The sequence below is a fragment of the Rhea americana genome, unplaced genomic scaffold (genome assembly GCF_003343005.1).
Source record: "Rhea americana isolate MKP2758 unplaced genomic scaffold, rheAme1 scaffold_98, whole genome shotgun sequence".
Classification (NCBI taxonomy): domain Eukaryota; kingdom Metazoa; phylum Chordata; class Aves; order Rheiformes; family Rheidae; genus Rhea; species Rhea americana.
The window spans coordinates 2799005-2805541 of record NW_028187177.1 but is presented as its reverse complement, the minus strand read 5'-3'; positions in this window follow the sequence as shown (position 1 = coordinate 2805541).

Here is a 6537-nt window from a genome sequence, read left to right as displayed (position 1 = left end):
AAAGGTCTATCGTCCAAAGAAACGCCTGTGTTTCCGTTCAACAACCACAGAGCATGAAGRGCTCATAGCGCCCAAAAGGCCTCCTCTTCCAAGGACTTTTGCAGATGAAAGTCAAGGGTACCCCAATGTCCACATTTGCTTGAATATGCCCTATGCATGTGACGGCTGGACGCAAATGTGGGCTCTCAAGCATAGAAGTATCAAATATCAGCACCTGAGCTCCCTGGTCTTCCGCAGGGACGCTGCAAGCCAGGCTTTTGGAAAGCCCCACACCTCCAGCTCCCGGCAGGTGACYGGAGCACGGCACCTCGCAGTCGGGAGGTGGTGTCATCCCGCCAGCCTGCAGAGTCGCCTCAAAGTTTACCTTCAATAAAGGAAATTATCACATTTCCTCTAATAAATGTTATGGCCACAGGCAAAGTGAGGGAAACCAGGAGGAAGTTTGGTTCTTGTTCAAACAGATAYGGTTCTTCCACTCCTCCTGCGTTTCTCACGCCTGTCAACTCCCAGCCCTGAGACTGGCTCCCTCTTCCCAGCTCCCTCCCAGGTCCGGGCTGCCCCAGTCAAGTTTGGACTTTGGCCCACCACGGTGGTTTTGGAGAGCTTTTGCCGCAGCACCAGGGCAAAGCCTCCAGCCAAAGCCAGCACCGTCGACTCCTCCTGCCCTTGCACCGGGTCTGTGCTGCCAGCCCGGCTGCGCCTGCGCGGGGGTGACCGAGGGGGCTGGCAGAGGCTGTAAAGATAGCTTGGGCATATTGCACATAAAAATGTTAGCTAACAGTTTATCCCTGATTTTCTTAAGTCTAATGCTTGAGAAATGCAGCGCTCCTAAGGGCACAGGCGTTTGTGGGTGTGTTGGATTAAGCTCAAGGATCATTGCAGTGTTTCCTACTCGTTCATGTTTTGGACTTTCACTGCTGCTGTACTGGGTAGTTATGGCTTGTCCTATGTTACTAAGGGCTGACTGTGTATGTCTGAGTAACACCTGAGTAATACTATAATGACAATACTACAATGGGAAAAATATTTCAATAGGCTTTAAGATATATATATATATATGTGTGTGTGTATGTATGTATGTATGTATATAAACAAATCATAATCAATGTTAATTGAATGCCCTTAACAGAATGGATTTCATCTGGCTTAGGGAGATTTCTCTTAACAAGGGAAAGAAAAATGTTCATTTCAATGACTGAATCTCAGGAGCTTGCCTGGTTTCGCAAAAAACGTTCCCTAAACCTATCGGTGCAGCAGCCTGCACTCTTTTAAAGAGGAGGCTCACCCTCCTAAATTCCTCCTCGTTGACTGAGCAACATCTTCCATAACTTTAATATTTAATTTAAACATTAATCTCAGAGCTACSCTCTTCTGAAACCTCTCCCAGGCTTGCACCATGGCCTCGCTGAAAGCCCCCATGTATAAGCCGAAGGAATACGAGCACAGACGTGCGCACTCAGCCGTTTCCCTAACGAAGTCATAGTTCCCACTAACTCCCTCAAGAGATATGAAGTCCTTCAAGCCATGTGCTGGCACAGCTTGACTCATCATTTTATGCACTTCATTACAARTCAAACTGAATTGAAACAAGTTTTGAAGAAATCACAAGTATTTTCAAGGACAGGATGTCTGACCTCTAGCCACGCTTGCACCAAAGTAATACAAAAAAAWTCCTCCTTACTGATGGCCTCCTGCAGCAGGACCATGTCCTCTGCAAGGCCGGAGTTCAGCAAGAAGCAGCACTATTCTGATGAAAAACACTGTTAACAGGAAAACTGGCTCTCCTACAACTTGTTTCCAGGAACACTATCAGAGATTACAAGGCAGGTCTACAGCAAACAAAAGAAAGATAAATTTATTTTTCTTCTGGGCTACAGGAACCTACTAACATCACTGAAGGCATTTCGCAGTGGAAATTTCCACAAGTAATAATGAGGATATAATACAGAAGTAGGAGAAGACTTTAGGGACATTCACCATCGAAACAGTCATGCCTTCAACAAAATTCTAATTATGATTTACACGAAATTGTTTCTAAAATACTGACAAATCTGTTCTTTGTTCTTTTTGAAGGCGGCAGAAATAGACACACAACCTGGGGAGAAGACAGCAAGCAATACAAAAGCCYCTGAAGGTGCCCACAGCATCATGTCCCGACTCAGCTGAAAGAGAGCTCCACACCCACCGCTGACCGAGAAAACCCTCCCGCTGAAAAATTCAGACCTGCGRAGTGCAGCGCTCGACCGCACGAAGATCACCTCTGCGCGGCCTCGGCAGCGGTGAGGAGCGTTTCCTCCTCAGCTAGGCACTTGGACCCGAGTGCCGCCAGGAGCGGGGAGCACACGCCGCACCGAACCCACCTCTGCACGGCGTCCCGGGTCTGCAGCTCTCGGGGGGGACCGGAGGGAACTGGGGATGGTGGAGCTGCTGTGACGCTGCTGGAGCAGAGGGGAAGAGGGGTGGAGGGAGGTGAGAGCGACCTGCCCGTAGCGAGAGGAGAGTCACTGCCGAGGAAGAAAATGAGCCAGATTCCAGATCAGGAACCACCTTGGCTCGTCTTCCAGCCACCGTCTGTCCTCATTGACACCTTGTTTTGTAGTCTGAAAAGAAAAAGAAAAAAGCAAATAAGCAGCCCTCTCCCACCTTAATACATTTTAACAACACRGTTTATTTCAGTTCAAAATTTCTTTCCTACTCCTGTTTTAGTACATTTCTGGTCTCCAGAAAGACTTGTTGCATGTGCTTGTTGCAGGATCACATAGCATGAACTATATGGTCAAAACTGTGAGCCTAACTAAACTGTGCAGTGTCAAGTAGGGTTAAAATATCTTTGGACTCATTTATTCCATCAAATTCAAAGCAGAACATTCAACCAATCAACCAGCAATGGAGAGGCATTTTCATTTTAGTATAGCYGATAATACCAGAGCACACTCAATTTGTCAAGAACCATCACCCCCTCTGCTCTGCCAGCATGTGCCCCATCCAACTCAGTAAAAAAAATCACTGGATTTGGTACAAACCATCTAAAGCCAGCTAGCTAGCTTAGTCTTCCTGAGGAAGCATCCTTGAGAACCCCTCAGGCAGCAGAGCAGGTCAGCAAAACTTGTACCGCCAGCGTGAACAGACACTTGCTAGCCAGCTCATAGCATAATTCAGGTTGGAAGGGACCTCAGGAGGACGTCTACCCCAACCTGCTGCTCCATGAAGTATCTGACACACCAACAGGGACCAGTTTTGAAATTGAAGCAAGGAAGATTTTAGTCCTAGAACATGTGGACTTTGTTGAGGCAAGGCTTATAGAGAAGGCACGTGCCTATCTCATCTAATTTGGTGATGATGTTTGGGATGCTGAGACCATMGTGACACGCACACCAGGCAGGACTAATGGGAGGTGATGGAGAACTGAAACCCCTTTAGGCTGCCCTTACCCCTATCAAGATGCACATTTTCAAATACGTATTTGTTCCACTTTTTGTTTGTTTTTCGTAATTGAAGTATCCAATGAGTAATAACTTCAACAGCTTCAAGTAAGGGCGTTTTGGATAAAMAAGTAGAAAAATGACAAAAGGCAGAATGTTCTGTACTCTCAGAGTACAGGAAGAGCCTTCCACAACAAAAATGCACTGGGTTCATGCTTTGTAAGCAGCACCCGGGCTCAGAAGTGATTATAGGAAAATTCAGTTTGGGAGAGACCTCTGGGGCTTCATCTGAATCTCTTCCTGCACAAAGCAGGGCCAGCTGCAAGGTCAGACCAAGTTGTTCAAGGCTATATCCCAGCTAATCTCCAAAATCTCTGAGGATGGAGACTGCATAACCTCACTGGGCAACCTGTACCACTTCTTAGCTGTCCTCATGGTGAAAGCACTGCCCCTAGGAGGAGAGGCAGAGAGAGCAGAGCTTGTTCAGCCTGGAGACGGGGAAGGTTTGGGGGGTGGTGGTGGTGGAAATTGGTGTCTCCAAGGAAGTTCTGAAGATGACAGAGGCAGGCTCCTGACCATGGTGCACAGCAGGAGAATGAGAGACAGCAGGTGCAAGTGGAACCAGGGGATTAGAAAACACCAGCCCTGACCACATAGTCCAATGAGCACGGACTAAAGGGGATAACCACTTTCCTGGATCTCCAGGCCGTGCTCCTATTGATACAGCCCAGGGTGATGATCGCTCTGGGCTGCCAGGGCACTTGCCCTGCTGATGTCCAGCTAAAGCGCACCAGRGATCCCCAGCACCACTCGAGCAAAGCTGCTGGCCAAGCAGCCAGTCCCCAGCTTGGATTGCTGCTGAGTTTTATCCTTCTCCAGTGCTCACACACAGACTGTGAATTGAATTTTAAGCCACGGGAAAGGCCGTTGAAGACTAATGATTTTTTTTTTTTTTTTGATTATTATGTTTCTACGGATTGCTTTGCAGTTGTTTCATATCTAGCTAAGTTTTCTTGTGCACTGATGAGCCCGCATTCCTTACAAATGTTGTCAAACAGATGTGGTCCATCAGAAAGTTAAAAATATCTGTGTATTTTTAGCAACTTCGATGTTCAGCGTAATCCATCAATTTGACATCAGATTGTTGCTGCTTTTATAAAAACAGACAATAAATTTAGGTAAAAAAAATCTAGTTAAGAAAAACTAAATTTAACATTCTGAGCATAAAGTTTTCCTGGTTTGTTTAAAAGTCCAAGTGAGAAAAACATATGGGGAAAGGTTCCTTTCTCCATCTGTACCTGAGGGAACAGCCAGGGGCTGTTGTGTTTCATAGGTACCTTCAAAACACACTGCAGCAATCTGAGTTTGCTTTTAGTTACAACAGCATTTCATTTGCTTTGTTAAGATCTGGAAGGCTGGATGGTCTAATCAAGTGGAATAAAATCCTGAAAGAATGAGGCACCTTTTCCTAAATACAGCAAGGTTTGTCATTTCAGTTTAAACAGTACTACTGTATTCAGAGTGGAAGACCTTTGTACAAAATGTTTGCATACCATCAGCAGGAGCACCGGCCAAGCTCAGCCTGTGCGATATGGCTGTTTCTAAGAAACCATCACATTTAAAAAATGGCAAAGGGAATTCTGAAGTCCCCAAACACACACACAAAAAGGCCTGTTGATGCCACAAACAGGCAAGGGCAAGAGCACTGAGTAACAAATGAGGGCTAATTAGTGGTGATGTGATAGGGACATCCAAGAATAGCAATTCTGCCTACCACTTCTCTTTGCTGAGACAGGAGGAAGAAACAGTTKGAGACTGATGTAATTGAATTCTCTTTTGCTTGTTCTCAGTCCTGGTACTGTTATGTCTCCATCGTCCTGATGCTTTGACTAGACCAGACCAAAAAGGACCCATGTGGTTGGAGGCAGAGCTCTCACATCCCTYTCTGAACTGGATACCTCCACCCAAACCTCATCACCTGCAATGTATTTGCAGCTCCCATGATCCCAACATGTTCTTTCCCACTGTTATTTCTTCTGCTTCCCATCTCCATTTTGCTCTTAACTACAACAGCACTGCCAGCCAAGGCCGCAACTTTCACAGTGCTGTGCAAAGCCTACATTTTGAAAGGAAGGTCCAAAATGACCCAAGTAGCCTGATGGAGCGGCAACTCCAGCAGATCTTGGAGAAGCTGGTGAGCCTGACTGCGGAGCCTGTCACCTTCTGGCACTGAGGTTTCAGGTACAAACCAACACCAGGGACAGGATCTGTTTTTCCTGTGTTTTTAAAGTTAGAAAACTAATGCTGAAGGACAAAATACCAAAGGATAGGTGTGGACAGGCCATTGTTCAATGTGTTTCAATTCTTATTTCTGTCTAATCAAAAATGTAGAGAAAATAGTGGTCTGAAAAACATGAACAGAACTAGGTAACATATTGGAATATCACAGAGTTGCCCTACTATTTCACCAGAAAGAGTATGATCATCTTCTAGTTGATATTCCCAGGAAATTGAAGTTTATGTTGTTTGAGCCAAAATCACAAAGTTATCATTGTTGGCAGAAGCATCTCAGTTTTACTATTGTATAAATGTCTTACTGGGGAAAGTACAGAGTGACCTTATAATTTCAGTACACAATGGAACACGCAAGCTAGACAAATCACTCACTGATTAGTAGTGCAGACAAGCTTCAGAGTAAACTGCATTTGTTACTAAATTCAATACAACYTACCCATAAATTATTCAATAAACTTACTCATAGATTTCAGAGACAATCTCATTTTCCTTTTGCTTGAATTTCTTAGCAGCTGAAGAATCCATGGAGCATGGGATGGCTTCTCTCATCTGGTATTTTTCAGAAGTTCATGCACTTGGAAGCTTATAGCAGGAAGTATATTGTTTGCTGTTGCTTTACTCCCCCTTTGCCCCCCTTCTGATCACAGGAGAAAAAAAGAGAATCTGGAGGCGAAATCATGCATCATCACAAGAGCAAGTGATTGAAATGAACAACGTCTCATCAGTTTACAAATTCATACCTTCCCATGCAGAATGTCTAATTCCTCCTAAATGTAAACATTAATTTGTTAACAGATCAACATTTCTGACTTACAGACTC